The following is a 24,338-nucleotide window of genomic DNA, read 5'->3' as shown; positions in this document are numbered from 1 at the left end:
AAATTTCCTTCCATGCAGCAATAGCATCAGGTTGAAATACTGAGAGATTCCCAAAGCATGCAATTTACACACTAAAGTCAGTGGGGTCTTCAGCAGACCTTCAGCCCCTCAAATAACTAGCCCATGTGCTTAGTACAACTCTTCTCTTCATGACCTGAAATTTTTCCCATTTGATGTGATCTTCATCTATTGATTAAACATGACCACCCTCCATCCAGAATTCACCCAAAAGTGAAGCTAGCTGGACCTCAAGTCATAACACTCCTACTTATGTCACATTTCTTATGGCTTTTTAACATCATCATTAGGGACAGGAGGTCGCTTAGAAACGCAAAGTAGGGGCACATATAGTTCAGTGTGAGGTGGTTCTTCAGACATATTTAGTTGGACTCCTACTGGGCTCAAGTGGCCCTGAGGATGCAGTTATTACTATGTCTCTTTTCCCTTAAGAGTTTAATGAGCTATGTCATTTTAACTAAATGTAATACCTCAGTTTATTATGTTATTAACTGTGAAGTGTGTCCCTTCTCAGTACAATAAATTCCACTACTGACTGAAACCTTCTATTTAATAGTTTTATTTGAGGAAGAAGAGAGTTTCCAATGACTCTCCCTGTACTCATTCTATACGTCCGTACCGAATTTACCATCCCCTTCCATTTGGCAAAACAGTAAAGCAATTGAAAGCTTGCTGAAATTTGAATGCTTGGCAGCCATTCCCCAAATGGCTCCTCTAGTAAGTTTCATCTCTCCCCACCACAAGTATTACAAGCAGTTCATGGCCATTAGCATAGCCTGTGAGAGGAATTGTGGCTTGACACATCTCAAAAGATGGTAAGTTCAGTGAAAACTGAAATGATCAGCCTGATGAGAAACCTGTACTCCTTTTCCTATGGTAATTCATTAGAGAGTCAAGGGAGGGTAGGGAAAAGATCCTGCAGAGATAAAATGACAGTATCAATAACTTAAAGTTCATAGGAGGATTTTTTGAGCCAAAGTGAAATATTAAACCAATTAAATAAGTTATTCTGCCACACAACAAACAGATCTGCTCATGGCATGTGAGTATGAGCTCTTAATATTAAACTTGAGACTTAATATTAAGAAGTGTAGGGAAACAGTGAATAACTTCCAAGTTTAAGAGTTTAAGAAGAAAAATGTCATAAACTTAGGAATTTCAAAGAATGAAAATATATCATCACCACATCTTAAGAAAACTCTGTCAAAGTCAGGAAATGCATTCTCTAGAAAGGTTGTAGGAAATATTTTTAGCTGGGATGGATTGTTGACTTTCATGATCTCTATGGCCCATCCCTAATTCTAAAAGGAAGGATTTTTCAGTGAAATCTTCCCCTCCTTCATTTCATGAAAACAATGTCAGAGCCAAATGAAAAAAAAAAACAATTTTTCGAATTCCTGTGGGCTTACGTGTTGGAAAGGCCATCTCCAAATTGGAACATCTTGTGACCTGTAAGAACGTACATCTACACCAGGAACCCTGTATCCAGGATATTCTGTGGTATTGAAATAATGTCTAGAGGATGAGATTAGGAGTCAGAACACTGAATTCATTGTCCATTGGAGAGCTGAAGGGCATTCTAATAAAATCACTTTACCTCTCTGAACTTTAGCTTCTTCTACATAGTTCTCAGGATAGTAGTATCTACCTGGCTTTCTTCCCTGGTTTCTTTCAAACACTTTTAAAACCATGAAATGTTTTAATATATAAAAATACAAAAGAATATAGCTACACAACTTTTCTGAAAATGAAGTTAAAAGAACATTTGATTTATGGCTATTACTAAATTCATTTCCAAAGACCCTCATCTCCAAAAAGATCAATTTATATGCCAAATAATTGGCAGGCAGCTTATAAAATTACAATATGCTTGACTCAGAGTCTACTATACCTACAGTTGATAAAGAACATATTTGTTTTTACGTAATGAAACAAGGCAACCTGATGAAAAAGGCAACCTTTATTACCTTCTTTGATGGTGGCTTGCACCCTGAAGTTTCCCTAACAATACCTGCAAAATAATAAACCAATTAATTATGAAGCCATCTGAGAGATAGTGAAAATAATATTTTTTTAAACCTTTTCCCTAAATAACTGGCACTTTAATAGATGTCATGTCAGAACAATAACACTAATAAAACCATTCTCATTAAGGAAAGGAGGCAAGATTTGCCTGAAGAAATCATGATTGCTCATTAGCAGATACAGTGGGTCACATATTGATCCACAGCTCAAACAGGCTGAGCATTCATCTCCATACATATTTAAGACACAAGCTGTGGCCAGTCAAGCTTACAGAACACCATTCTCTTCAATAAAAATACGGATTTCTAACAGATTTATGGAAAAATTCAAGAAAATGCTGCTCTCAAGGCTTTAACCAAATCATACACCTTATTTGGGAAAATGAATACAAATTAAAACCCACCACTCAGAATCTGTTACTGATAATCCCAGAGTATCCCAGCTATCTGCTCTATTTTGTATCAATAGCAAGACAGGAATATGATGGTTAATGATTAGAGCACCCTGTTTTGAATTTCAAATCTGAAAATTGCTGTGTGATACTGACCTTTCTAGATGTTTGACTTTTCTAACACTCAGTTATTCCCCTGAAAATTGAGAATCATTATAGCAAATTATTCAAAGATTATATAAGAACTAAATTAATTCACATAACCATGTACCTATTTTAAGTAGAAGTATTTAACATATACCAGCTATCATTATTACTTCTATTTTTTTATCATTTTATCAACATGCCATGACATTCCTCAAAAAATGGTGAATAAATTTCTCCTCTCTCTTCCCTTGAGAGCCTCCCTTAAAAATTGTATAATCAAGTTAGAAAATTAGGAAGTAATCAATAATCACTTTTAAGCAAAATAAAATAAGCATATAATAGAAGAACTACTTATTTTCCCTGGGTTAGTGTGATAATCTCAGAACATGAAAATATTTGTTCTGGACCTGCCTCAGCCACTGAACACCCTCACCCTTGTGTAATTCACTTGATTTTTCTCAGTTCCACTCCTTTTTACATGAAGAAAGTAATGTCTCTGCTGTCCTCACATGACACCCATTAAAATCTAAACTCTATAGGTAAAATCCTTATCAATTTAGTTTTACTTTTCTTTAGTAATATCATTTCTAGAAATTTTTCCCAATAAATGATTGAATTAAAAAGAAAGATAATAAAACACCAAAGCATGATTTTTGAAAGAAAAAATGGATAAGTGGGCTTTATTAAAATTTAAAACTTCTGCTCCACAAAATACACTGTTAAGAGAATGAAAAGACAAACCACAGGCTGGGAGAAATGTTTTCAAATACAGATTTAATAAAGGACTGGTATCCAAAATATACAAAGAACTCTTACAACTCAAGAATAAGAAATTAAACAACCCAATTAAAAACATGAACACAAGATCTGAGTATACATACCAAGGAAAATACACAGATGACAAATAAGCATAGAAAACATGCTCACCATCAAATGTCACATTAAAATAACAGTGAGATAGTACACAGTCCTTCCCAGATTTCCACAATGATGAAATTTATATAATTATAATACAATATCAAAACAGAAAATTGACATCGATGCAATACTATTTACTAAACACAGATCTTACCCAAATTTCACCTTTTCAGATGCATTCATTTTTTTGTGTATGTGTTCATCCATAGGTCTATGCAATTTTATTCTGTGAATAAATTCATGTAACCACCATGGCAATCAAGATATAGAAAGAACTATTCCAACATTACAAAGGAACTTCTTTGTGCTACTGTTACATATTAGCATGCCCTCTCCCTCCACTCCTGTCCTGTCCATTGGCAATACTAATCTGCTATCCATCTCTATAGATTTCTCATGGTTCTATACCAATACCATACTCTTTTTATAAACATAGCTTTCTAATATAGTTTGAAGTTAGGAGGTATGATGCCTCCAGCTTTATTCCTTCTTGAGATTGCCTTCTGTAGACTGGATGTATTAATAACAATAATTCTTCCCATCCATAAACATTGTATATCTTTCCATTTTTTGGGGTATTCTTAAATTTCTTTCATCAATGTTTTATAATTTTCAGTGTATAGATATTTCACCTCCTTGGTTAAACTTGTTCTTAAATAGTATTTTTGATATGATTGTAAGTTGTAAATGGAATTGCTATGATAATTTGTTACTCAGGTAGTTCAATGATAATTTATAGAGACACAACTGATTTCTGTATGTTGTCTTTTTTATCCTGTAACTTTACTGATTCATCTGCTACTTGTAACTGTGTGTGTGTGTGTGTGTGTGTGTGTGTGTGTGTGTGTGTGTGTGTAGTCTTTAAAGTTTTCTGTACATAAGATTATGTCATCTGCAAACACACTATTTCATTTCTTCCTTTCCAACTTGGATGCCTTTTTATTTATTTATCTTGCCTATTGCTCTGGCTAGAAATTTCAGTACTATAATGAATACAAGTGGTGACAGTTGGAATACTTACCTTCTTTCTGATCCTAGCAGAAAACCTTTCAGCTTTTCACCATAGAATATGATGTTAGTTATGGGTTTTAATATGTGGTCTTTATTATGTTGAGGTACATTCTTTCTAAACTTAATTATTTGAGCATTTTTATGATAAAAGAGTGAATTTTGTCAAATGATTTTTCTACATCTATTGAACTGGTCATATGATTCTTATCCTTCATTCTATTCATAAGACATATCACATTTACTGATTTGCATATTGTTGAACCATCCTTGCATCCCAGGACTAAATTCTACTTGATCACTCTGCATGGTCCTTTTCATACATTATTGAATTTGATTTGCTAGTATTTTTTGAGAATTTTTACATGTATGTTAATCAAGGTTATTAGCCTATCCTTTTTTATTTTCTTTTAGTGTCCTTATCTGGCTTGGTATGACAATGATGCTGGCCTTGTATTTAAATGTTTGTTAGAATCCACCAGTGAAGCCAACAGGTCCTGAGATTTTATTTGGGTGAAGTTTTGATTATTAATTCAGTCTCCCTACTTATCATTTATATATTCAGATTTCCTTTATTTTTATTTCAGTGTTAGTAGGCTTTATGTTTCTAAGAATTATCTATTTCTTCTATGTTGTCAGATTTGTTGGCATATAAATGTTCATGTTTTTTTGATGCCTGTATTTCTGTGATATTAGATGTAATGTCTCCTCTTTCATTTATTAACTTATTTGAGTTCTTTTCTTTGTCTAATTAAAAGTTTGTCAATTTTATTTTTTCAAAAATCCCACTCTTAGTTCATCTTTTCTATTGTTTTTCTAGTCTCTACATCTGTATTTTTATTCTCTTCCTTATACCAATTTTTTGTTCAGTTGGTTTTCTTTTTCTTAATTCCTTGATGTGTGAAGTTGAGTTTTTTATTTTTTGTAGGCATTTAATCACTATAAACTTCCCACCTAGAACAACTTTTGCTGTATGTCTTAACTTTAGTATATTGTGTTTCCGTTTTCATTTGTCTCAAGATTTTTTTCACTTTTGGTTTCTTCTTTCACCCACTGATTGTTTAGAAGTATGTTTTTTAATTTCCACATATTTGTGAATTTTCCATTTTTCTTCCTGTTATTGATTTCCAGTTTTATACTACTGCAGTCAAAAAAGATACTTGAAATGACGTTAATCTTAAATTTGTTAAGATGAGTTTTGTGGCTTAATATATGATTCACCCTTGAGAATGAGTGCTTGAAATGAATATATAACTCTGTTGCTATTGAATGGAATGTTGTGTGCATGGCTTCTGGGTCCATTTAATCTGTGGTTTTGTTCAAGTCCACTCTTTCCCTATTGATTTTCTGCCTGGATAATCTTTCCAATGTAGAAAATGGAAAACTTAAGTCACCTACTATTATGTATTGCTGACTATATATCTCCCTACATTTCTGATAATATTTGCTTTATATATTTAAGTGCTATAATATATGGTACATATATATTTATAGTTTTATAGTCTCTTGAGAATTGATACCTTTATCATTACATAGTGATCATCTTTATCATTTTTGACAGTTTTTAACTTTATATTTATCTGATTTATATGTACCCACTCTTTCTTTTTGTTACCATTTACATGGAATAACTTTTTCTATCTCTTAAATTTCAATCTATGTGTGTCCTTAAATTCTAAAGTAACTGTCTTGTAGGTAGCATATAGATGTTTCTAATCTATTCAGCCAGTCTGTCTTTTGATTTGAGAAGTAATTCATTTATATTTGAAGTCATTATTGATAGACAATGATTTATTTTGTCCTTTTATCAATTGTTTTCTGTTTTGTAGTTTCTTTCTTCCTCTATTATTACATTCCTTTGATATCGGATTATTTTTTATAGCAGTAATCTTTGGTTCCTTTGTCTTTATCTTTTGGTTTTGCTAAAGATCTCATATTTGTAGTTACCATTAGACTTAAATAAAACATTCTTATAGATATAACAGTGTGATTTAAGATGATAACTTGAAGCACATACACCGCCACTACACTTTAACTTTTCCTCCAAGTACATTTTATCTTAATGATTTCACAATTTACATCTTTTATATATGGTGTATAAGTCAACACACACTTTTGTCCTTTAACTTTTATACCAGAGTTAAAAGTGATTTACATACCACCAGTATAGTATTACAGTATTATGAATTTCACTATATTTTTACCTGTATAGTGGGCTTTGTTCCTTCATATGTTTTCATATGCTACTATTCTTTTGTTTCAACTTGATGAACTACTTTTAGCATTGCTTGTAATGCAGACATAGTGGTGATAAACTGCCTCTGTTTTTGTTTATTTGGGAAAATCTTGATCTTACCTTCATGTGATGACGGACAACTTTGCTGAGTAAAGTACTTATGGTTTGCAGATTGTTTTTAGAACTTTGAATATTATCCCACTCTCTTTCCTTGTGCAAGGTGTGTGCTGAGAAATCTACTGATAGCCTTATGGTGGTTTCTTGAATGTGAGGATTTGCTTTTATCTCTTGCTGTTTTTAAAATTATCTTTTTATCTTTCATTTCAGACAGTTTTATTATCACATGTCTTGGAGAGAACATCTCTTTAACTTGACTTTGGGAAAATATGAGCTTCATGAACTTGGATGTCTAAATCTCCCCCCAGATTTGAGTTCTCAGCAGTTATTTCTTTAAACTTCCTTCTCCTTTATCCCTCTCTTCTGTTGGGACTCCAATAATATGTAGGTTTTTTTCACTGATGTCTTCTCTTTCATGAAATGACTGTTCCTATTTGTAATTGGACTTTTATAATAGGACTTTTTGTTTTTACTGTTGAGTTTTGAGACTAATTCTTTATATATCTAGGCATAAGAATTTTGTTAGACATGTGTTTTGCTGATAATTTATCCCAATGTATAGTTTGTATTTTCATCTTCTTAGTAAGATATTTTCTAATGCAAAAATTTTTAATTTTGATGAGGTTTGGTTTTTTTTTGAATTATCATGTTTTTGTTTTGTTTTGGGGTGGAATTTGGGTCTCAACTGTAAGAAAACTTCACCAAGTCTTAAGTTCCCAGGATAGCATGAGAATTAATGGATTGAATATAGAAAAATATTAATATATATATTTTTTTAGTTGAAGACTTTGAAAAATTGACAACTCCTTGCCTAGGGAGAGGGAAGCCAGCCCCACTCACCAGCATGCCCATAGCAACTGCAGCCAGGACTCTGAGCCAACTGCAGTGGGAACTAACCCCATATACCAGTGAACCTGCAGCAGCTACAGCTAGGCCTCTCACCCAGGAGGCAAGCTCTGACCATCAGGGAACCCAAAGAAGCCATGGTCAGTCATTGCAGACAGCAGGGCTAAAAGCCAGCCCCACTCACCAGCATGCCCATAGCATCCACAACCCAGTCACAATATGAGGGTGCACATAGCACAAAAAAGGGACACCCCTGTAGCACCTGGTTGTAGTGATTGTAGTGACCAGGGAGAACTTCACAGGCTGCCTTATATATAAGGCCACTGCCTTCCAACAAAATAGAATTAAATGATTTACCTGATAAAGAGTTGAAAGTAATGGTCATAAAGATGCTCATAAGACTAAGGATAAGAGTGGATAAGCTCTGTGATAACTTCAAAAAGAGATAAAAATACAAAAATGAAGCAATCAGAGCTGAAGACTGTAATAACTGAAATGAAAAATACCCTAGATGGAATCAGTATCAGATTAGAAGATGAAGAAGAATGTATCAGCAATCTGGGATATAGGGTAGTAGGAAGCACTTAGGCCAAATAGCCAAAAGAAAAAATGATTTAAAAAAAATGAGAACAGGTTAACTTTTGTATTATAGGGGTCTCAGGAGGAGATGAGAGAAAGGGAAAAAAATATTTGATGAAATAATAGATAAAAATTCCACTACCTAAGAAAGGAAATAGACATCCAGATGCAGGAAGCACAGAGAGTAACAAAAATGAAGAACTCAAGGATGTCCACACCAAGATACATAATATTTAAAATGTTGAAAGTTAAGGATAAAGAGAATATTAAAATCAGCAAGAGAAAAGCAACTAGTTACATACAAGGCTAGCAGCTGATTTTCCAGTAGAAACTCTGGAGAACAAAAGAGAGTGAAATAACAGTCAAAGAGCTGAAAGGGAAAAATCCTACAACCAAGAATACTCTACCTGACAAGGTCATCAATCAGAAATGAAGGAGAAAGAACGAGTCTCCCAGACAAACAAATGCTAAAGGAGTTCATCACCACTAAACTGGCCTTACAAGAAATGTTCAAGGGACTTCTTTAAGGAGAAAAGAAAGGTCATAATTGAGAGTGAGACAATTATGAAAAGAAAAAAAAATTTCACCAGAAAAAGCATTTAGTAAAGGTAGCATATCAATCACAGAAAGCTAGTATAAAATTTAAGACAAAAGTAGTAAATTTGTAAATCTACAATAATTAGCTAATTGATACTCAAAATAAAAAGATATAAAATATGGTGTCATATATTTAATACATGGAAGGGGTAGTAAAAATACAGTGCTTTTAGAATGTGTTCAAAATTAAGTGGCCATTAACAATATAGATTGCTATATACATAGGATGCTATATATTAACCTAATGGCAGCCACAAACCAGAAACCTATAATAGATACACAAATAAGAGAGAAATCCAAGCATGAAACTAAAGAAGTCATTAAATCACAAGTGAAAAGAGCAAGAGAAGAAAGGAATAGAGAACTACAAAAACAATAAGGAAATAACAAAATGGTAGTAAGTACATATCCATCAATAATTATTTTAAATGTAAATGGAATAAACACTGCAATCAAAAGACATAGGGTGACCAGATGAATAAAAAGCAAGACTCAGCTATATGTTGCCTACAGTAGACTCATTTCAGACCTATAGACACATACACAGTGAAAGTGAAGGAATGGAGAAAGATATTTCATGCAAAAGGAATTGACCAAAAAAAAAACAACTAGGGTAGCAATACTTATATCAGACAAAACAGAATTTAAAATGGGCTGTAATGAGAGGCAAAGAAGGATGTTACATAATGATAAAGAGATCAGTTCAACAAATGATATACAACTGTAAATATCTATGACCCCAACATAGGAGCACTAAATATACAAAACAAATATTAACAGACATAACAGATGAAATTGATAGTAATACAATAACAGGAAAGGATTTAACACCTCACTGAAATCAAAGGCACATGCATCCAGGCAGAAAATTAATAAGGAAACAGTGGCTTTGAATGACACATTAGACTTGATGGACTTAACAAATATATACAGAACATTCCATACCAAAACAGCAGAATACACATGTTTTTCAAGTACACACAGAACATTATCCAGGATAGAACATGTTAGGTTATAAAACAAGACTTAATAAACTTAAGAAGATCAAACTATCAAGCATCTTTTACAACACTAACACTATGAAATTAGAAATCAACTACAAGAAAAAGAATGGAAAAAACACAAACACATGAAAGGTAAATATCCTTCTAAATGATAGACAACCAATAGTTCAAAGAGGAAATAAACACCTGGAGACAAATGAAAAGGAGACAAAACAATTCAAAATCTATAGGATGCATAGAAAGAAGAGAGTTTATAGTAATACAGGCCTATGTCAAGAAACAAGAATAATCTCAAGTAAACAATTTAACCTTACACATGAAGAAACTAGAAAAATAACAAAGCCTATAAAAAAAGGAAATAATAAAAATCATAGTGGAGATAAATGACATAAAAACTAAAAAACAGTATTAAAAATCAATGAAGTATTTTGGATTGCTATAGCAACTTGCCTCAAATTGAAAATAAAAGTTTTTTTTTTTTTTACCTTTAACTCAAATAAAGCTCATAGAGTTGGAAAAAAAAAACAAAAAAAAATGGATGGGGGCAGAGGAGAGGGGAAGACAAAAAAGGCATTATTAAAATGCATTTTAGCCACAGCAAAAAAAAAAAAAAAAATCAATGAAGCTTAAGAACTAGTTTTTTGAAAGTTAAACAAAATTGAGAAATCTTTAGCCTGATTCATTAGGGGAAAAAAAAAGAGAGAACTCAAAATCAAAAATGGAAGAGGAGAATTCAAAACACAGAAATACAAAGGGATGTAAGAGAGTAATATGAAAAATTATATGACAGTAAACTGGACAACCTAGAAGAAATGGATAAATTCTTAGAAAGATACAATCTTTCAAGGCTGAATAAAAAAGAAATAACGATCCAAACATATGAATAGTAAAGAAATTGAGTTAGAAATTTTTAAAAAGGCCAAAAAACAAAAACTCAGAACCACATGGCTTCACAAATGAATTCTCCCAAACATTTAAAGATGAGTTAATACCTACCCTTTGTAAACTATTCCAAAAAATGGTAGAGGAAGGAATGCTTCCAAATTCATTCTAGGAGGCCAGCATCACTCTCATACCAAAACAAGACTAAGATATTACAAAAAAAGAAAATTATAGAGCACTATTCCTCAATATACAGGTAAAAAAGTCAACAAAATATTGGTAAACTGAATTGAAAAACACATTAAAGGAATATTCACCACAATTATGCGGGATTTATTCCAAAGATGCAAGGATGGTTCAATATCCACACATCAACCCATGTGATACATCACATTAACAAAATGAAGGATAAAAATCATATGATCATCTCAGTAGTTGATACAGAAATGCATTACACAAAATTCAACATCCATTCGTGATAAAAAAAACTCTCAACAAAGTTGATAGAGAGGGAACATAACCTCATAAAGGCCATATATAACAAACCCATAGCTAACATCATATTCATTGGTGAAAACCTGAAAACTTTTTTCCTCTAAGAATTGGAACAAGACAATGATGGGGGTATAGATAAACTAGTTGAAGGGGATTCAGAGGTACAAAATTTCAATTATAAAATAAATAAGCCATGGGATGAAAAGAACAGAATAGGAAATATAATCAGTAATATTATAGTAACTTTAATATGGCAACAGATAGAAACTACATTTACTGCAGTAATTTGTAATATATATGATTATGTATCACTATGTTGCACACCTAGAACTAATATAGTATGTCAATTACATTTCAACTAAAATGTAAATTAAAAAATTAACAAAATAGTAAATTTTAAGATAATAATGGGCACCAACTATACTAAACTCCAATAAGTATAGTCCACAAGCATATCTCTTTATAGCAGCTTTCCATTTCTCTTACACCAGGAATAGTTATCTAATTCCTCCACAAAGGTGATATTTCTGAACACTGTAACTGAATCGCAAGTATGGAATCATTTCGAATTAGAGATAAAGATATTTAATTTGAACTAAATGACAATTCTACTATGTCAAGGAGGCACAATTAATTAACAAGGCTAGAGCTTACATTATTTTGTACCTAGAGTTAATCACCTTTAATTTGATATAATTCGCTAAATAAGAAATTTCTGCCTGACATATACCTTAAAATTAAATCCAGTTCAAATCACCTACATGTACTTAGATGTCTAGAGTTTGGCTTAATGTATTATCTGCCAAAACTTTGAATATCCATTGACATCTGTTTTGGGGCTGCCCCCTGAACTCATCTTGTTTGACCAAATTCTGAACTGCTATTTGCTTTGACATCTTATATCTTTATGTTTCTGCACAATATCCTTGCTTTCAACCTTTATTCAGAAACATGATAACCCATACTTCATAATTTTCCTTGATAACTCAGTTAACCAAATTTTATTCTGTCCTTGGTTAGATTTTCCACTTTCTCTTGGGTGGAAGTTAAGAAAAAAACCTACTGGTATTTATTATTAGGATTCATTGGTTTTAAAGAACAGCTTGAAAGAATTTATATTCTAGTACTGTTTTCTGGTGCATGAGAATAGTATCGATATTCATTTATTTAGGTGTTCCCTAATTTATCTAAGTATTAGTTTGTTGTTTTCAGCGCATGACCCTTTCATCTTTGACATCCTTTTATTGTGTTCATTTCAAACTGTCTTATAACACAAAAATATCTGATATTTGCTGTTAGTACATAGAAATACAGTACATTTTTATATGTTGATTTTGTAGCCTTGCTAAACTCACATATCAACTTCAGGAGTTTTTTTCAGAGATTCTGTGTGATGCTCTATAAACAATGGTAGTTTTACTTCCGCCTTTCCAATCTGTATTCATTTCTTTTCTTGTGTTTTTCACTACATTCTCTAATATGATGTTTAACAGAAGTAGTGAGAATGGAAATGCTTGCTATAATTTTAATGTTATAGGAAAGCTAACAGATGTTCACCACTTCATGTGATCTTAACTATAGCTTTTTATTCCATTCGTACCTTGCATTAGAGTATATTTTCTTCTATTCCCAGATTGCTCTTCCATCCTTCATTTCCTTCCTTCCATATTGAATACATCCGCAATTCTGTCAAAAGCTTTATTTTTCTGCATTTATTGAAGTGACCATATGGCTTTTATTGTAAATCTGTTAATACGGTGAATTACAATAATGAGCTTTCAAATGGTAAATCAGTATTGACTTCCTGGTACAAACTCCCTTGATCATGAAACACTATCCATTTATCATTATTATATGACCCCATTTGTTCCTGGTAATATTCTGTGCTTTAATAGCTGATTTCTGATATTGATATCATTACTACAGATTTCTTTTCATAAGACTTCTTCCCATTGACTTACAAGTTATTTTTGTTTATATTTAAAGTGGGCTTCTTATAAACAGAATATAATTAAGTCTTGATTTATAAATAGAAATTTATAATCTATGCATTTAATCTGAAGTGTTTAGACTATTCACATTTAATGTGATTACTGATATAGTTTAATTTAAAACTATAATATTGCTTTGTTTGTCCAACCTATTCTTTGTTTCATTTTCCCATTTTTTTCTGCATTCTTTTGGATTAGTTGAATATTTTTTGTGATTTTATTATGTTACTTTTGCTAGCTTATGAAGTGTAACTCTCTGTTCTTATTTATAGAGAATGCTTATAAAATTTATCTTCACTGGTTTATGTGATTTTATTGTGATGCACTTAAGTGAGTTTTCATCAAGGTTCTTGGGTTTGGGGTTCCTTAAGCTTTTGGGAATGGAGAGTTTATACTTTCATCAAATTTGCATAATTATAGGCCATTATTTCTTCAGTGTCACCTCTTCATCTTTTTTTGGCCTCCACATAAGATTAGAAGGTCTGATATGTCTCAAAACATAAGTGACCTCTACATACTTTGTATAGTTTTAGTTCTTTGTTTCATTTTGGATACTTTCAGTAGGTATCTTCCAATTCAGGAATCTTTTCTTTTGCAGAATATAATCTGCTATTAATCTTTCACAGTGTGTTTTTCATCTCAGACATGATTGTGCTCTTTAGAAGTTCTATTTTTACATATTTTGTGCCTTTCTTATTTCTTTTGTGCTTTAAGGTCAGATTTATTAAAGTATAATTTACACATAATTAGATTCCCCAATCTTAATTATACAGTTGATGAGCTTTGACAAACATACATCATTATGTAATCCCCACCACATTCATGATATTGACTATATTTATCAACCCCAAAGATTCCCAAATGTTCTTCTACATACAGTCTCCTCCCTTGAATCTCAACCCCTGGCAACCACTCATCTGTTTTCAGTTACTAAACTCTTGCTATTTTTTAGAATTACATATCAGTAGAATTGTACAGCATTTAACCTTTAGTGGCTGAATTTTACACTCTGCAAAATCCTTCTGAAATGCATTCATGTTGTTACAGTATCTTTTCCTTGTTGAGTGGGATTTTGCATTATAGATATACCACTGATTTCTTGTCCATTCTTCAGCTGATTAGCATTTAGATTGCTTCCAATTCTTGGGTAATATGAATAAAGTTGCTATGAAAATTCAGTAAGTCTTTCCCTGAGTCTCTTTTATATATATATGTATATATTACGTATCTGGGTGTGTGTATCTAGGAATGTAATTGCTGGGTCTTTTGTTAGGGGTATGTTTAGTTTTTTTTTTTTTTCAAATTTAAACTCTTTCAAATGGCTCTTCTATTTTTCAATGCCACCAGCAATGTGGGATTTTTTGTTCTACATCCTTGTCAACACTTGGCTTTGCCTGTCTTTTTTAGTTATTCTAATGGGTTTACAATGGTATCTCAGTGGTTTAATTGACATTTCTCTACTGACTAATGATGTTCAGCATCTCTTCATATGCCTGCCATTTTTATGTTTTATAGGATAAAGTGATCATTCAAATCTGCACTTTTAGTTTTAATTTAAAATTTTTAGATTAAAAAATGCAATGCTATTACAGAGAGTTCCCATATATCCCATTGACAGTTGCACCTCTCAACATCTTACATTAGTATGATCCATGTGTCACAGTAAACCAATATTGACACAGTATTCTTAACTAAGTGTACATCTTAAGATTTTCTTGCTGTTTACTAAAGTCCTTTTTCTGTTTCAGGATCTTAAAGAAAATACATCAAATTCAGTTGTTATGTCTCCTTAGCTCCTCTTGGCTGTGACATTTCTTAGATTTGTTTGCTTTTATTGACTTTGAGAGTTTTAAACAATACTGATCTTGTATTATATTGAATGTCCCTCTACTGATATTTTTCTAATCTATTTCTCATGATTAGACTGGGGTTATAAGTCTCATGGAGGAAAACCACAAAGATAAGCACCATATTCACTATATCATGCCAAGGGTACATACACCATCTACATAAATTCATTGTTGATGCTGACCTTGATCACTTGGTCAAGAGAGTATTGGTCATATTTCTACACTATTTGTTTATATTACCCCCCCACACACTTTTCTGTGTTGTTCTCCTTAAAAAGAAGTCACTATTTACAGTTCACATCAGAGGAATTGGGAGGTATAGTTCACCTCCTTCAGGTTAGGGTATCTACATAAATTATTAGAATTCTTCAGTACAAGAATTTGCCTAATCCTCCTCAATTATTTATTTATTCATTCACTTATTTATAAAAATAATTTATACCATTATTAAATCATGGAAATCTACTTTATACTTCAGCTTATAATCTAGTACAGCTTTATTTTATTCAAAGTGTTTCAAATTTAGCCTTTCGGAGGTCGTTCATTCACTCCTTTGCCCCTTTGACATCCTCCCATCATTCATTCATTCATTGATTGCTTTTGTTTTTGAGCATTTTATTACATTCTACTATGATACTCTGGCTTTAGCTTGTATAGTTCCTGCTCCAGTCCTAGAATCAGGCATTTATCTAATGCTCTCCAGTTCCTTTTAATGGGGAAGGTGCTGAAACCTAACAAGGATATGGGAGCTGAGTGTGCTTGCTGTCTCTGGAGTATTGCTGTTAGGCCCTCTCAGCTGATGTAATAAGGAAATGTATAGGTATATATACTAACCCTTGTGGATACATGTATCTATAAATATTTCTGTATGTGATTATCTCGATATTAAGCTAAAGATGGATTCTCCAACTCCATTGTTATATGGATCATTCTAGACTCCTCTTCATATCTGTAAATTCCTACTCCAACACTAAGAAATTTGACTTCTACCATCCATGATTTCTCATTTATATTTCCAGTGTACAGAATTCTTAGTATGCTTGTTGGAAACTATCACCCAGAGTACAGAGTTTTTGTACAGCTTATTTTTCTCTTCATCTTACTGACCCAGTTTCCAAAGTTACTTAGTTCAGACTTTCTCCATCATCACAATACAAGTGTTTCATATATTTGTATTAGATTGTTGTGTCACATTATGAATTCTATCTTGGAATTCTCTTCCTGAATTATTTTTTTTTAAGTTTGTACATGTCAAATTTTACTCTTTCAGCTATAAAGTTCTGTGTATTTTGACAAATGCATAGCGTCTTGTATCTATAATCACAATATCATATTGAGTATTTTCACCATCCTAGGAAAGTCCAGTTTCAACATTCAAACCTCCCATTCCTCTGAACCCCTGGAAACCAATGACATTTTTATTATTTCTATAGTTGTGCCTTTTCCAGTAGGTCATATAATCATAATCATAAAGCATATAGCCTCTTCAAACTAGCTTCTTTCCTTTAGCAGTATGCATTTATAATTCATCTGTGTTTTTTCATGGCTTGGAAGCTCATTTGTTTTTATTGGCATATATGGATAATGGAATATTGTTCAGCATAGTTTGTCCTTACATCTATTGGAAGGCATCTTGGTTGCTTCCAGTTTAGAGCAACTATAAATAGGCCTGCTATAAATACCCATGTGTGCATTTTTATGTGGAACAAGTTTTTAAATCAACTAAATATGTAGGAGCATAACTACTAGAATGTATGACAAGACTATGTTGATAAGAAATTACAAAACTCTCTTCAGAATTGGCAGTATCGTTTTACATTCCCACCACAATGAATGATAGTTCCATACCTCTACATTCTTACCAACATCTTTCACTGTTAGTTTTGGGATTTTAGCCATTTTGAATTTGTGATTCTGTGATGATACTGAGTATCTTCTTATACACTTATTTGCCATCTGTTTATGTCTTCTTTAGTGAGATGTCTGCTCATATTACTTGTCCATTTTTCAGTTAGGTCATTTGTTTTTTTAATCTTACATTAGGAATTCTTCATATATTTTGGATATAAAGTTATTTATCAGCATGTGTTTTGAAAATATATTCTCCCAGTCTATGGCTTACCTTTTCATTCTCTTAATGGTTTCTTTCATAGACTGAAGTTTTTTAATTTAACAAGGTCCAACTTATCAACTTTTTTTCTGTATTGATCAGGATTTTGATCTCTAAAATTCAGACAAACCCAAGGTCACCTAGATTTTCTTCTATGTTTCCTTCTATAATTTTTATAGTTTTATGCCTTACATGTAGATCTATAATCCATTATAAATTAATTATAGTGAAAGGTATAAGGAGTATGTCTAGGTTCATTGTTTTTAATGTTTTTTCATCCAATTGATTTAGTAATATTTCTTGAAAATATTACCCTTTCCTCATGGAATTGTCTTCACCTCCATTGTCAAAGATCAGAACTATATATTTGGCTCTATTTCTGGGTTCTCTATTCTGTTCTATTGATTTGCATGTCTATTCTTTAACCAATGTTATGCTTTCTTGATTTCTATCACTTTATAATAAATCATAAAATTGGTATTATGTGTCCTTTTGAAGTTCCTTTTGTTCTCCAGTATTGTGTCTAAGTATTTTGTCTTTTCTATGAACATTAAAGTCACCTATATCTAAAATAATTTCTAAAATAGCTTGTTAGCATATTTGCTGCAGTTACATGGACTCCATATGTCAAATTTGGAACTGACATCTTAACAATGAGCCTGAAAATCCATGAACAAGAAATATTTTTATATTTATTTAGATCAACTTGAAGTTTTATATTTTTCTATGTAAAGATCTTATACACTTTGTTCGATTTTATCTAAGCATTACTTTATTTTTTAAGTACTGTTTTAAATGTTTCTTTTTTAATTTCAAGTTCCTATTGTTCATTATTCACGTATAAAATAGCAGTTGGCTTTTTGTATTAATCTAGTGTCCTGTGATATTGATATACTAAATTGTCTATCATAAGAACACAAAACAGATGTAATCAGGGATGGTTATATTTGACAAAATATAAAGGAATATTTTATCCAAGTGAGTCAAAGTTATATTCCAGTTCTAACTCAGCATCCTTCTCATTGTCTACAAAGGAAAGGAAGTCACTCAGACACCACTGAGCACCTCCTACATATAAAATGCTGTCCTAAAAATGTTTAGGAATGAAAATAAAATCATGTAATCAATATAGTTAATAATTGCATAATTACCTTTTTAGCAAACTTGAAGTACATGATTACCATGTGCCAAGCATTATAAATAGTACTTTACATCTTACTTTACTTTAGTTTTACCATAACCTTACCACAAAATGCTTTAGTCAGGATTCTTATAATCAAAAGAAGCCCAATTCTAGTATATTAAGTGAAATAAAATCATAATGAAAGCAATAAGGAGGTTTAGCATCTCAAGGCATTGGGAAGCATGGGTGCAAATGCATCAGGCATTATATATAGTGCCTACTCACTTTCTTTTCCCACTTCTCTACTGGTTTGACCTCATACTTTCATGCTTAGAACAGGACCCTCCATCTGGCAGAGAAGGTGGATATTTAACAGCTGTCAATGAGAATCAGCCTTGCATTTTCAAGCAAGGAAATTTCAAGAAAGTATCTTGATGTTGCTTTGGTCATGTATCTACCCTTCAACCAATTGCCTATTCGCCAGTCCAGGTGATATGCCCAACCTGAAAGGTCAAGAAATGGGGTTCCATTATTGACAGCCCCACCGGAAATGAGTAATGGATAAGGAATTTAAAAATCTAATGTCCATTATTTTATAGGTGAGGAATATGAAGCTTAGTGTTTATATAACTTAGTGTTTATATAAAGTCATCCATGCAAAGTGCCAGAATGGGATTTGATTTTAAGTCTGGTTGAATTATATACCCAAGCTCTAAATACCCAAGTTACGCTGCCTTCCCTATTCTGGCATTTATGATGTTTATAACCTATAAGGAAGAAAAAAGAAGAAAACAAAGCTAGATAATCAATATAGGAAAATGAGAGGGGTCTAGAATCTTCTCATCAGTCATGGAAGATATCATGATGGAATAAGAGAATATATATAGAACTTCCTAAAGAAATGAAATTTCAAGTAAATTTTAAGAAGAATAAGGATTGGCTAATGAGAAAACAGAATTTGATGCTATGTTTTTCCAGCTCCAGCTAGGAGCTTTATTTGTAAAACTCAGTTTTTGCTTATCAACAACATATGGATACTAATATCTGCCTCACCATTTCATGGAGTTTTCATGAGATTCAAAGTGGAGTGTAGACATCAAAGCACACTGAAAACAATAAAAACTATTCAAGTGAAAGAAAGTTGCTTTTCATATTATATACTTCCTCTTGTGCACAAATTGTAGTAATTTTCTATCAATCTTCTTTATAAAATCCTAGAGGATTTAAGCTCCTATTTCAAAAACAATTTTTAAACAGGTAGCTGAAGGAACAAACTTTACACCAACTAATTTATCCCTTAATTAATATTTTATCATAAACTATTCCTTTAATTTTATGAAGCTGTTTATGCTAACTATTTCTCTGTAGCACAATTCTTATGAATTAAATTCTGTGCCTCAAGTATTTTTTTACTGCACCTGGGTGAAATATTTGTGTTGTATTATCTTCAGTAAACAGGGATATCTTTCTCCACACTAATCATTAATTTCCCCTGAATCTTTGCTTGTGTAATATAAGCTGTCTTTTATTTCTCCTTATGAGAAATATATTTTTTCCCAAATACTTCCAGTCCTCTTGAGTGACCCTCTTCCTATGCAATTCAAGGTGAGACTGAGGCATTGACTTATGTTAAGTCTTTATCCACAGCCCCAGGAACAAAAGTGAAATGCCACATTTTGTGAATAATTGGTTAGGAAAAGAAACCCAGAGGCAACGGAAGAAACAATAAAATTTATATTTCATCTCATTTATTTTGACAGTTGCAGGAGGTCAAGTCCAATTGTGCATGTTAATATTGCTAAGTAAAGGTACATCAAGAAAAAGAATTAAGTCAATGAAGACTCAAATTCACTGAAATGCAAGAACCATTAAATTGTAATTTAGTAGGGCAACACATTTCTCATATGACTTTTGAATCTATTTTGTCAGAAAGTTCTGAATGTTTTTGTTTTTTATTTAAAATATTGCCCTGCAATAAGATAAACACCCCATTGGAAGCATTCTCTTGGAGATCCCCAGGTAAGTGAGAGCTGCAGGCTGCCCTTTGGCCTCAGAGCAATGCTCTTTCTGGACAGGATCCCTGAATCTCAAAAATGAATGAAGAAGATGTCTCTATTTTTTCAGACTCATTTTCTCTCTTTGTGATGTAAGAGAAAAGGAATATTTTGTGAAATGAATATGGGAAAAATATAGATATAAAGAGAATGAAGGAAGTGAATTAAGACAGACAAATATTACTGGAACACTGGGATATAAACATTAACTTTTTAATAATTAAATTTAGTTGTATCTAGGGAGTGAAGTTATTGCTGGGGCTAATGGGGTTGAGACTTTTCATCATGGAGTTTTGGTACTATTGGATTTGTTTTCATTATATACATATTACTTTAGTGATGATGATAATAACATCAATATAAATATGGCTGCAAACCAAAGGAATTAGAGTTCAGATGAAATAGCATTAAGTCCATAAAATAATGAAATAATCCTTCACAATTATGAGTCTACTGAAGCATCATAATAACTCTGAGTTATATAGGTCAGATTTACTATCCCATTATTTAAAGAACTTGGGCTTCAAAAACCTAGGGATCTCTCCCCAAATCATCCAGCAAGTTGGAGATAGAGTAACTTGAAAAGAACCTCTCTCCTGAGTTATATCCTAGTGCTCCTTCCTGCTTATCCGATTGAAACAGATGTTTCCAAGACATCAGTCACTAAAGCAAGAGAGATTAAGGCAAAGGGAAGGAGTGAGAATACCACTTAGCCAGGGAAACATCAGTCTGAGAGGTGACAAAGTCAAAATTATCAATGGATTCAATAAAGTTTTAATAAGTAAACATGAGAGCAACTGGTTAATACTGATTATGAGAGATTGCACATAATTGAGCAGAGAGCTAACATTTTAAGGATAAATGTGTTTTCTCATAAATTGTCCTAATTAAACATACAAACATACAAACACACAAACACAGAACGAGTGAACCATAGTCTGACATAGTGGACCAGTGCATTCGGTTCTAGACTGAGAAATCAGCAAAGACAAGCAATACATTTCTTCCACTGAAGTAAGATCAACCTAAATGTGTAAGCAAGTGCAGACATGAACATAATTTCTACTGATAAACAGTGGTAGTTGACCCTTAGCAACTCACATCATCCCCCCACTGCTCATCCAGCCTCCATGTGGGAGAAGAGTTCGATTTGTATCTTTTCTATTGTTCTGATTGTAGCGAATATCTAAAGACATGTCCAGCAACAGGAAAATATTACAGCTAGCCCTAATCCAAAGGGCTTGGGTGGGGGATAAACAGAAGAGAGAAGAACATGAATGAAAACCCTAAAATAGGAAGCACAGAGCTCAATGAAAAACAACAGATGTTCCAGCTAGGTTAGAGCATGAGGGGAGAGAAGGCTGGCATGGGACTCCAGAGGTGGTCCAGGGACACCTCTTACAAGACATCATATACCATGTTGATGAATCATGCTTTCTAGAAGCCCCCATGGCTTACTCCCTCACTTAATTCAGGTTTCTGTGCAAGAAGTCATATGTACATAGAAGCCTTCTCTGACTACTACATCCAAAGTACCATGTCCACTTTCTATCACTCTCTAGCTCTTTATCTTACTTTTTCCACAGACTTTTATTATACATGTCATTTTTTTATTGAAGCATCTACTAGGATGTAGACTTCAAGATGACAGAGACTGTTTCTGTTTTGTTCACTACTATCTAAAGTAATGGCACAGAATAAGTGCTCCATAAATGCCTGGGAGATGAATGAATGAATGAACTTTTGCTTATTCTAGCTGGGTGAATTGGACAATTCATTCAGCCTCTCCATATTCATGAATATGTTTCTCACTCAGCAGCTGTGAAATAAAGTGAGGTGTATGTAAAGTATTTAGTCTAGGGCCTGACTCATGGTAAATGCTCAAAAAAAAAAAAAAGATTTTAGAATGAGAAAAAAAGGGGAAGGGAAATAGCCAACTGAACTATGTATCCATTCTATTTTCCAGAGACAACACTTATTTTGATTTAAATCTGTGTCCAAAAGTCACAAAAACATATCTTATATCTGTGGTTTTTCTTACAGAAGAAAAAAGAAATGAAAAAGAAAGAAAAACAGTTCAGTGACATAATCCACCAGATTAGCCCATTATTTCATGGACCCAAGTGTGAGAGTCTGTCGTAAATTTTACTTTCCCACAGTAGTACATTGGGTTCTACATGGGTAGAGTGCAAATGTATGTGAGTGATTGTGTGTGTGTGTGTGTGTGTGTGTAAAATATAGCTATAAAATCACATATAAAGTAAATGTGAAAATGAGCCTTTAACCTCTGCTTTCCCCTCAGTGCAACACTAGAATTATCAGAAAATGAGAAACTCACTCTTTTTGGTTTTGCAAAAGGAGTGTGTTGTAGGGAAGACCCCCCACTGCTACTTTCCCTACTGTTCTATGAGGACAGCTGTCCACTGCTTCACCCCCAATACATCTGGCCTTGAGAAACCTGAAAATACAGCATGTTGTACCCATGTGTAAGGAGCTAGATAAGGGCCTCAAAGGCCAGACACCTGGCCATGAAGGCCATACACATGCACATCTTCAATATTTATGCAACCAGGAATCAGCACTGTAGCAGTATAAGTAGTACAGCTTTATGGATAATAAAGTGGCCTCTTTTGAGCACCCTCCATGACAACTCCCGCTGTCTTCTTTACTCTTTGTGTTGCCCCAAAACCTCAGCGGCAACCCCTGGGCCCAGACATGTGTGTGTGTATGTGTGTGTATACCCCTGACTCTGAGGAGTTTGGGTTGAATTTATGGACACATTTGTTACATGATTCTTATCCAATGCAAAAACAAAAATCACTAATGCAGCACTCATCAATGGGGCTCAAGCAGTGAAAAAGAAACATCTTACAGGTGTAAAAACACATATAAAAATGTGAAGAGTTATTGTGGTACTTTGAAACAGGCTATCACTTGTCAGTAGTATATATATTATATTATCCATATCATCCACCTGTAGAAATTGTATTTCTCACCTTCTCTGTGAAGCTGGTAGTATTTTGGAGACTACTGAGTTTTCTGATGCCTGTGGATCAGAGCTGGAGGCCTGAGTCTTCTAGAATAAACTTGGTTTTACTTTTTATCTACTTTGGTATAAGGTTTGGCCTATTTGCCAAGAAGATTTAAAGTGCTTTAAAGAACACCTGCTTTGTACCAAGGCTGTGTTTTTCACTATCCCAGGCCTTCTGGGGAAGTCACAGATAGCCCTGTACAGCCCATCCAAATGTACTTGTGCAAGGATGGGGGGAAAGTGAGAGGAATGGGGGCGGGGATTATCAGCTACTATTTCAAAATAAAACTCCGTAACAGGTAGAAGCTGAAACATTACGTTTGTATTCTCTTCAAAATTAACACTGATAGGCTTATCCTAAGCCAGTGGTTCTCAAATATTTGTGACTTTCAGGATCACTCTGGGAGCTTATTTTTAAAAAGTAGGTTTCCAAGCCTAGCTCCTCTGATTCAGGGCCTCAAGTGGAAACAAGGAATCCCAATGTTTAACAAGCACCTGAGGCACATTAGATGCGCTGAGGCCACATGTTCAGGAGTGCTAAGGTGATCAGTACTCTCTGACTATGGTAACCCTGTTGCATATGACTTAGTGCTGACACCTCTTCTTCCCCTACCCGGCCTTGACTCCCAGTCCCACCTTTTATCCTGCCTCAGTATTGTCTGAAGCTAAACTGGTCCTACTGTAAAGGTCACTTCATAGGACTACAAACAGTTGTAGCAGCTCTCCCTGGAACAGTAGTAGGGAAAGCAGATATGGCAAAAGTAAAGAAAGAATCATTATTCCCTAGGGATCAAAGGAGACCAAAAAGCTGGCTGTGCTAAGTAACGTGACTTTGATAATAAATGGAAGAAAACTGTAGTTCCTGTTACCCAATCCCAAATGAAAACAATGAAAAAGCAAATATAAAATAAAAGAG

General features: G+C 33.2%; 1 long non-coding RNA gene across 3 annotated transcripts in view; it reads left to right on the top strand.

Annotated features, from left to right (window-relative positions):
- The window catches only part of LOC140850563 (uncharacterized), a 28,671-nt gene that overhangs the window by 485 nt on the left and 3,848 nt on the right, over nucleotides 1–24,338 (top strand). The gene's annotated exons all lie outside the window — the stretch shown is intronic.

The sequence above is a fragment of the Manis javanica genome, chromosome 7 (genome assembly GCF_040802235.1).
Source record: "Manis javanica isolate MJ-LG chromosome 7, MJ_LKY, whole genome shotgun sequence".
Classification (NCBI taxonomy): domain Eukaryota; kingdom Metazoa; phylum Chordata; class Mammalia; order Pholidota; family Manidae; genus Manis; species Manis javanica.
Note: the sequence above shows the minus strand (reverse complement) of the source record. Positions and strands in the feature narration are given on the sequence as shown.